General features: G+C 34.8%; 1 long non-coding RNA gene across 2 annotated transcripts; it reads right to left on the bottom strand.

Moving 5' to 3' along the window:
* Nucleotides 1-6,319: 6,319 nt before the first annotated feature.
* Nucleotides 6,320-9,265, bottom strand: LOC127182202 (uncharacterized). 2 transcript variants are annotated; one of them, XR_007829858.1, is made up of 3 exons: nucleotides 9,175-9,265; nucleotides 8,738-8,793; nucleotides 6,320-6,556 (listed from the first exon to the last, which is right to left on the bottom strand). It is a non-coding gene; the product is annotated as an uncharacterized LOC127182202 (long non-coding RNA). The 2 variants fall into 2 exon arrangements; XR_007829857.1 differs by lacking the exon at nucleotides 6,320-6,556 and adding an exon at nucleotides 8,250-8,486.
* Nucleotides 9,266-9,488: the final 223 nt, after the last annotated feature.

The raw sequence follows: 9,488 nt of genomic DNA, 5'->3' as shown, positions 1-9,488 counted from the left end.
AGCAGGAAGGGATCTGGTCATAAGTGTTTATTTGGATGTAATGATCAGTCCTGGAGATTGTCCTGCTCTCCCTCCAGTTTCTCATTCTGGCACAAAGACAAATATACTGAACTCCCTGTTCCCTCCAGCTGCAGTAGAATAGGAGTGTATGTGGATCACAGTGCAGGAACTCTGTCCTTCTACAGCGTCTCTGACACAATGAACCTCATCCACACAGTCCAGACCACATTCACTCAGCCGCTCTATCCTGGGTTTGGGGTTGGTTATAAATCATCAGCGAAACTGTGTTGATCTAACTGTCTAGATCATAGAGATTTTACACATTGTATATGCCAACCCATGATAAATCAGAATGTTTATATTTGCAGATGCATTTATCCAGAGCAACTTACAAATTACAAAACAGTAAGATGTTGTAAACAACAGCTGAACTTCTGTCACTCATAATAACGTGTGTTGTACAATATTATAATGGAGTAGATACTTTATCATCAGTTTAATATAATATTGACTGTAAAATTGGTAAATACTGTTTGTCCATGAAAAAATGGTTAAAATCTCATTATATAACTGAAATGACAATTTAAATTATTCAAGAGTCCTAAAATCAAAAGTGTGAATCTTGCCATCCAAACACTTTTAAATTAACACAAAGGTACATTAAAAAAGAAATAATAAATAAATAAATAAAAAATATTGGCAAAAAGATTGGAAAGAGGCAGAATGGGTTTGTACTTTTATAATCTTTTAAGGGATCCGATACAGGTGTGCTCTCACTGCACGTACAGGACCTTTAATAGTATATGTATAACAGTATATTTAAGATGCCGTGTATATGGTGTAAAAATGTGTTTTAATTTCTTTCTTTTTTGAGTGCATCTGAATTGAATTCGGTCAAAGCAATAACACGTATGTAAATGTGATACTGTATTTCATTTTACTTTTATTTGTGTTTTTTAGCTGATGTTTTCTTTGTCATTATGATATACTACTGACAATTCAATGTGCTTGAGTTTTTCCATTTCTAATGTAGCAAATTAACAGAATGCTTAACATTTATCACTGGACAATATTGTTTACCTTCTCTTCTTGGCTCATTATTTGATAGGACAGATGTAAATTTAGATTAAAAAATTGATTACGTATACATATTCTTGCTGCCTAATATATCTCTCACTGTAACAACATAATCCATTTATTCATTTGACTTGTTGTGGCTGAGATAGATGATATATATTTAAAAAAAAAATAAATAAGTTACAGTTACAGTTACAGTTGCCTGTTAACTTATTTATTCATTTTTTTAAATATATGTATCTATCTCTATATTGCCCTACATCAAGAGTGATATAGATATCTATGTTGCCTATAAGGCCATATATACACTGCCTGGCCAAAAAAAAAAAAAAAATGTTGCCATTTGGACTTAAATAAGCAAATGCTGAAGAGGATTGAATCATTAATGGAGTGATTAATATGTTTCTTGCTTGTTATATGTTTTGCAAGAATTCTTTCAACCCTAACCGATGCAGTGTGTAGCTTTCATTTTAAAAGATGTAAGATGTACCGTAGGATCTGATTTTCAAGTAGTGATTCAGTGTGAGCATAAGGAATCATTTTCACATATGAATTATCCACCACAGAGACCTGAGCTTTATCTTATTGAAAGTCTTTAGGATGTGCTGGAGTCAATGTTACAGAATGGTTTGATTGTCAAATCAAGATCTCAGCAAAAAATTAATCCAAATGTTGAAACAATGCCATAAAGAAACCACAATATCATCAAAGATAAAGATAGTCCAATTAAATATTAGAGTGTTCTTAAATCTTCTTAAATTGCTTATTTAAATCCAGATGATTGGATTCTCTGACATGAGGTGCAGTCCTTACTCGAGGGGCTTTCCTGATCCTGTCCCCTCTCCACCACTTTGCTTCCTGTCTCTCTGTCCTACTGCACAAAAGGCCAAAAAAATTTCCAAAATCTACACATATGTAGACATATATATGGGCTGGATATAATAAATTAAATATAATAAAATGCAGTATTATTAATTAGTTATTAATTACATTTCTAATAGGTATTATAAGTTTTTAGCTCATATGGCAGTATTTCATATTTGAAAAAATATGTGTAGGCCTATTTGAAAGTGAAAGTGACATGAAATGGCCAAGTATGGTAACCCATACTCAGAATTTGTGCTCTGCATTTATCCCATCCAAGTGCACACATACAGCAGTGAGTAGTGAATAAACACACACACACAAACACACCATGAATACACAGCCAGAGCAGTGAGCAGCCAACAGTTGAAGTTTTGGTGTCTTGCTCAAGGGTACTCAGTCGTTGTACTGAAGGTGGAAGAAAGCGCTGTTTATTTCCTTGCCCACTTACGATTCCTGCTGGTATTAAGACTTGAACCTGCAACCTTCAGGTTACAAGGCCAACCCATTAGGCCACAACTGCCCCCATGTATAAATACATATTACATGTGCATATGAGCATATTCTGCAGTTCATGCTGTTCTTGAACACATGGCGACACACGGTTGCACATCAGGCATCTTACATTACAGAAATTGCAGTTTATTGCTCTGTCCACATCTGTAGTTCTCATGCTTCCCTGCAGCAGGACTATGGCATGTTCATACAGGTGTTCAGAAACCCTGGACATCTTTCTTCTTCTTTTCAGAGTCAATAGAAAAGTCTCTTTACTGTCTTTGAGAAGTTTTTATTATAAGTTAAATATTTTTATATAATTATAATAAGTAATTTGGCAGGAACTCAATTTTGTAAAAAAAAAAAAAAAAGGCGTTAATCGCGTTTTATATATATGTGTATATAAATATATAATTATTCTAAGTTGCGCAGGTGCATGTGCAATAATTATTTATGGTTCATCGAACAAACATGAAACGGCAGTATCCTGAAAAGGGTATGTTTCTTGTTGCTGTTTCTGTGCTTGTGTGTGAATTGTAGGCCTATTTGTGAATGTGCTTGTATTTGAGTTCATGTACAAGAAGGGAGAAAGTTGAGATAGACATGAAAGTATGTAAAGAGAGGGGTTGTGGGAAGACATAAAATATTCCAGACTCTTTCATTAAGTCCATGTAGGAGTAAAGATCTTGACAAGGGCGTAGAATTTAGTAGTGACGCTATAGGGACATGTGCCTAATGATATACAGCGACTATTAAATGTCAGGACTCTGGACCTGTTTCGTCATGTGTTGCCACCGTTTCATTTTCTGTTTTACTTTATTTGGTCTTGTTCCTGTCCATGTTTAGTTTGATTAATCCCATGCACCTGTGTTTCCCTAATTACCCTGTGTATTTAAGTTCCTGTTTGTTCATTTGTCCTCTGTCGGGTTTATTTTTCACGTGTCTGCTGAAGCATCTATTGTGGATTATCCCTTGTGTTTACCTATTAAACGATGATTGAGGTTTATTCGTGTTTCTGACGTGTTTCTACGGCAGCCTGTTGTGACACTAAATTGTCCCTATAGCAATAATTTTGATCAAACAATGAAATGTATGTATATGTTGTAATTATGGACTCATCTGAAATAGGTCATACAGTAGGTCTACCATTGATATTATCTAAAGTAAATATGCTAGAAAAGTGCACATTTTCAAGCACACACATTTAATACATGTGCAGGGTAAGAGCATAAGATAGCTGATGTGTTTAAAACATGTACACAGTTTAGTTGATGAAGTATCCTCTTTAACTTTAAATTGATGTTGTTAAACTGAATGTGCAAAGCCACCTGTTATCTGAAATATCCAGAAATAATCTGATTTATTTGTCAATCAGATGTGCATGAAGGTTGTGTTTGTTACTCCCGGGTGAGTTTCCTGTCAGATTCATCATCAGTCCAATTCAATTAATATTCAAATAAAGTGATGAACAGTGTGATTAAGACACTCAGTGCTCTGATGCTGCAGTAATGTTGTTGATTCACATAATCAAATTTGTGTAATTGTTTGTTGATAGTCCCTTATGAAAATTAACCATGGTTTTACTACAGATAAATAGTTAAACTATGGTAACTACTAATTAACTACGGATTTATTGTAGTAAAAGTGTAGAAATCATGGTTCTTTGGTGTATTGATTACCATTTGTATGGTATTATATGGTTTATATGGTTAGTGTAGCAAAACCATGGTTAGTTTGTGGTTACCATGTTTTTTGTTTTGTTTTTTTGTTTGTTTGTTTGTTTTATTGTAGTAAAGGGATACTTACAATAAAATAAATCTGTATGAATTATGAATATGTTTACTACCATAGCTATAAAGACTTTAGATGACATGATACTATGGTCAAAAGTCTGTCATAATTGTGAAAATATTGGGGTAGTGTGATGAGGGGGTGCTGTCTGCTGTAATGTCCAAATCAAAATCAAAATCAAACCTACACCCCTGATTTTTGGCATATCAAGTTGAACATCATGGCACAGATCTAATAGATGATAGACCAATCTTTAATATATATATATATATATATATATATAACTTTCCTCATGCCAGTGTTTTTTCCCATCAGATTCCCATCAGTTCACTCTGGATCCAAACACGGTGAGTACAAACCTCCGTCTGTCTGAGGGGAACAGAGTGGTGACTTACACTGACACACAGCAGCCGTATCCTGATCATCCAGACAGATTTGATGAATATCTTCAGGTGTTGTGCAGAGAGAGTGTGAGTGGACGCTGTTACTGGGAGGTTGAGTGGAAGAAAAGTGCGAATATCAGTGTCATATAAGAGCATCAGCAGGAAGGGATCTGGTGATGAGTGTTTATTAGGACTTAATGATCAGTCCTGGAGATTGTCCTGCTCTTCCTTTAGTTTCTCATTCTGGCACAAAGACAAATACACTAATCTCCCTGTTTCCTCCAGCTGCAGTAGAATAAGAGTGTATGTGGATCACAGTGCAGGAACTCTGTCCTTCTACAGCGTCTCTGACACAATGAACCTCATCCACACAGTCCAGACCACATTCACTCAGCCGCTCTATCCTGGGTTTGTGGTGTGTGATCAATCATCAGCGAAACTGTGTTGATCTAACTATCTAGATCAGTGGTTCTCAATCCTGGTCCTGGTCCACTGTTCTGGGGGTCTCCCTGACACCTGATTGAATACATCAGTTCATCATTTCATTTCATGGATCTCTCTTCTAATGAGCTGATGATCTCAATCAGGTGTGTTAAATAAGGGAAACATGCCAAATGTGCAGAGCAGTGGACCCCCAGGACCAGGATTGAGAACCACTGATCTAGATCATAGAGAGAATTTACACATTGTTTTGTTATATGCCAACTCTGAGCTGTATGATAAATCAGAATATTTATTTTTCACTTTTTTTTAGCAAATCTGTTTATCCAGAGCAGCTTACAAATGACAAATCAGTAAGATGTTGTAGCTCTTCTATTTTCTAATCTTTAAAAAAAAACACAGCTTAACACAGGTCATTCACAGTAACGTGTTATACAATATTATAATGGAGTAAATACTTTGTCATCAGATTAATCTAATATTGATAGTAAAATTGGTAAACTACACTGTCTATGGAAAAATGGTTAAACTCTTATATAACAAATATTAAATTATTCAGGAGTCCCTGACAAAAGTATGAATCTTGTCATTCAAACTCTCTTAAACTGACACAAAGATACATTTTGGTAAAAAGGTTGGAAATAGTCAGAATGAGTTTGTACTTTATCTTTTAAGAAGGGATCTGATACAGCTGTGCTCTCATTACACATAGACGACCTTTAATAGGGTGGAATCAGCTTTGGACTACCGTGTAAATCTGCATTTTAATTTTTACTTTTTTGGATGATGATTCAGAGAAATTAGGTGCATCTTAACTAAATTCATTCAAAGCAATAATACTTAAGAATACTTATGTCAATGTGATACTGTACCGTATTTCTCTGTTTTTCTGTCTTTTTCTTTTTTTTTTTTTTTTTTTTTTTTTTTTTTTTGCAGTTATCACAATCTAATTTCTCCTTGTCATTACAATTTATGTAATGCAGATTGATGTGAATAGAAAATAAAGCTTTTTAGCATAAGGCTACAATGTAAAATGTTGGTGAAAAATGAAGGAATCTGATATATTTTAGTGAAGTAACAGATGCCTACCAGAAGTAAATTGAAGTAAAACCAACTCACTATTTCAGTCTACTGTACAGCACACTTCAAAGTCTCCAGACTGATTGAAAAAGCAAACAAACATTTTTCACACAATGTGCTAAAATTTATTGAATAAGGAAAGTATCCATCTAATATTTAAGACAGCAAATGAGAAAATGGGCAATAATCAAATAGTAATAAAAATGTACAAACTGATGACTTTCAAAAAGACAATCACATTTCTCACAAACTGTTGAAAAGATGAGAGGACTAAACTCACTATCACATTTCTGCTTCAGTATTTACATTGTGAGTATTTTGTATGTTCAGAGATCTTGTTTGTTGTGCTACAGAAGCCCCTGTCGTTTCAGATCCTCATAAGTTTTCTTGTTGACCACGTTTCCGCTGGAGTCTTCATATTCCTCCTGAAAGACAAACAAAATGTATATTTTCTTTCTGAACTCATAAACATCCAGTTTCAAGATTTATTCCCACTTGAAAACTTCACTAATCTTTCTTTCTCCAACAAGGATCAAATCAAGCAGCCAAAGCAGAGTTTTAACAGCTGATTAATGTTGGTTAAACCTGATGCTTCAGTCAGAGCAGAGCTGAACAGGTCAGTGTGACTTCACTCAGTGTAATGTCAGACTATTGAATGTGTTTCAGAATAACTCACCTCTGTGTCTGTCTGTCATCGCTTTAATGCTTTCTGTGACTTCAGCTTTGACCATCACAGTGCAGGAACTCTGTCCTTCTACAGCGTCTCTGACACAATGAACCTCATCCACACAGTCCAGACCACATTCACTCAGCCGCTCTATCCTGGGTTTGTGGTGTGTGATCAATCATCAGCGAAACTGTGTTGATCTAACTATCTAGATCAGTGGTTCTCAATCCTGGTCCTGGTCCACTGTTCTGGGGGTCTCCCTGACACCTGATTGAATACATCAGTTCATCATTTCATTTCATGGATCTCTCTTCTAATGAGCTGATGATCTCAATCAGGTGTGTTAAATAAGGGAAACATGCCAAATGTGAGCAGTGGACCCCCAGGACCAGGATTGAGAACCACTGATCTAGATCATAGAGAGAATTTACACATTGTTTTGTTATATGCCAACTCTGAGCTGTATGATAAATCAGAATATTTATTTTTCACTTTTTTTTAGCAAATCTGTTTATCCAGAGCAGCTTACAAATGACAAATCAGTAAGATGTTGTAGCTCTTCTATTTTCTAATCTTTAAAAAAACACAGCTTAACACAGGTCATTCACAGTAACGTGTTATACAATATTATAATGGAGTAAATACTTTGTCATCAGATTAATCTAATATTGATAGTAAAATTGGTAAACTACACTGTCTATGGAAAAATGGTTAAACTCTTATATAACAAATATTAAATTATTCAGGAGTCCCTGACAAAAGTATGAATCTTGTCATTCAAACTCTCTTAAACTGACACAAAGATACATTTTGGTAAAAAGGTTGGAAATAGTCAGAATGAGTTTGTACTTTATCTTTTAAGAAGGGATCTGATACAGCTGTGCTCTCATTACACATAGACGACCTTTAATAGGGTGGAATCAGCTTTGGACTACCGTGTAAATCTGCATTTTAATTTTTACTTTTTTGGATGATGATTCAGAGAAATTAGGTGCATCTTAACTAAATTCATTCAAAGCAATAATACTTAAGAATACTTATGTCAATGTGATACTGTACCGTATTTCTCTGTTTTTCTGTCTTTTTCTTTTTTTTTTTTTTTTTTTTTTTTTTTTGCAGTTATCACAATCTAATTTCTCCTTGTCATTACAATTTATGTAATGCAGATTGATGTGAATAGAAAATAAAGCTTTTTAGCATAAGGCTACAATGTAAAATGTTGGTGAAAAATGAAGGAATCTGATATATTTTAGTGAAGTAACAGATGCCTACCAGAAGTAAATTGAAGTAAAACCAACTCACTATTTCAGTCTACTGTACAGCACACTTCAAAGTCTCCAGACTGATTGAAAAAGCAAACAAACATTTTTCACACAATGTGCTAAAATTTATTGAATAAGGAAAGTATCCATCTAATATTTAAGACAGCAAATGAGAAAATGGGCAATAATCAAATAGTAATAAAAATGTACAAACTGATGACTTTCAAAAAGACAATCACATTTCTCACAAACTGTTGAAAAGATGAGAGGACTAAACTCACTATCACATTTCTGCTTCAGTATTTACATTGTGAGTATTTTGTATGTTCAGAGATCTTGTTTGTTGTGCTACAGAAGCCCCTGTCGTTTCAGATCCTCATAAGTTTTCTTGTTGACCACGTTTCCGCTGGAGTCTTCATATTCCTCCTGAAAGACAAACAAAATGTATATTTTCTTTCTGAACTCATAAACATCCAGTTTCAAGATTTATTCCCACTTGAAAACTTCACTAATCTTTCTTTCTCCAACAAGGATCAAATCAAGCAGCCAAAGCAGAGTTTTAACAGCTGATTAATGTTGGTTAAACCTGATGCTTCAGTCAGAGCAGAGCTGAACAGGTCAGTGTGACTTCACTCAGTGTAATGTCAGACTATTGAATGTGTTTCAGAATAACTCACCTCTGTGTCTGTCTGCCATCGCTCTAATGCTTTCTGTGACTTCAGCTTTGACCAGACTATTAGAAAAGAGAAAAATGCATTTTAAGTACAAAGACAAACACCATTACTGTCATTTTCCAAAACGGGTCCCTTTTGTTATTATAGGCATTTTGCTCAACTTTTAAACTGTATAAAATGGCAGTTTGACATTTTTATGTTTTCAGTATATTTTGTTAAGCTCTATGGTATATGTTGTGTTCTCTGCGTCAACCTTGTCATCATATTTTTCCTTTATTGAAATGTTTACTTCATAATGGACCACTGTAACACTGTCAATCTTGTTAGCAATTAGACATGGCTGGAGATGGAACAACAACATTCATTTATTAACAATAATGAATAGTGTACATTGTATAAATTGGGTGACATGTATATCTGTGATGAATTACTGTACTCACGGGACACTGCATCTTCAATCTGGGTGACGTTAGCAAAGTGGGCTGTATTAGGAATGCCCAAACAGCGCATGCCGTGAGCGTGACGCCACTCCTGAAACACAGAAAACTGATTTTTGACCAGGAACACCAAAGGTCATAGACTTTTCAATACAGCAATGTCCTGTGTAATGTATTAGATAGTATTTTCAGTAAGAGTAATATTCTGATTAGTGCATGATTAGTAAAGGTGATACAGAACATGTGGAACGTGCATTGACAGTCAGTAAAATCACTAACTAAACTGGAAACAAGTGAGATCGTGCTCCATTAATACA

Source organism: Labeo rohita, chromosome 19, assembly GCF_022985175.1.
Source record: "Labeo rohita strain BAU-BD-2019 chromosome 19, IGBB_LRoh.1.0, whole genome shotgun sequence".
NCBI lineage: Eukaryota > Metazoa > Chordata > Actinopteri > Cypriniformes > Cyprinidae > Labeo > Labeo rohita.
The sequence above is the reverse complement of the archived record's forward strand: the minus strand, read 5'-3'. Positions and strand labels throughout refer to the sequence as shown.